Source organism: Nanorana parkeri, unplaced genomic scaffold (assembly GCF_000935625.1).
Source record: "Nanorana parkeri isolate BGI_ZX_2015 unplaced genomic scaffold, ASM93562v1 scaffold2537, whole genome shotgun sequence".
In the NCBI taxonomy this organism is placed as follows: domain Eukaryota; kingdom Metazoa; phylum Chordata; class Amphibia; order Anura; family Dicroglossidae; genus Nanorana; species Nanorana parkeri.
Window position 1 is genome coordinate 21,964 of NW_017308805.1, and position 525 is coordinate 22,488.

Here is a 525-nt window from a genome sequence, read left to right on the forward strand (position 1 = left end):
GGGGAGGGAAGGACAGGGGGGGAGGGTCAGTAGGGGGAGGGAAGGACAGGGGGGGAGGGTCAGTAGGGGGAGGGAAGGACAGGGAGGGAAGGTCAGTAGAGGGAGGGGGGAGGCAAGGAAGGACAGGGAGGGGAAGAAATGGAAGGACAGGGAAGGAAAGCACAGGGAGGAAGGGCAGGGAAGGAAGGTAGAGAAGGATAGGGATGGAAGGAAAGGAAGAACAGTGATGTAAAGATAGAAAGAGAGGGAAAGGACAGGGAAGGAAGGGGAATACAGGGAGAGAAGGAAGGGCAGGGAGAGAAGGAAGGGCAGGGAGGGGAAGGGGGAAGAAGAGAACTCTACAACAATGTAACCAGCAGGTGCAGAATAACCTGAAACTCCATTGTACATCTAAACTACAGATTCCCCCCATCACAGTCACAACTCGCACATCCCTCGTCATACCGGTCACCTGCAGACAGTTTAAACCAAAGCAGCCAATCAGTGGCTCTGCCCAAAATAGAACCCCCCTCCCCCCAGAAACTC

At 55.0% G+C, this 525-nt stretch overlaps 1 protein-coding gene across 1 annotated transcript in view; it reads right to left on the reverse strand.

Annotated features, from left to right (window-relative positions):
* The window catches only part of LOC108801862 (germ cell-specific gene 1-like protein), an 18,627-nt gene that overhangs the window by 8,571 nt on the left and 9,531 nt on the right, over window positions 1-525 (reverse strand). The gene's annotated exons all lie outside the window — the stretch shown is intronic.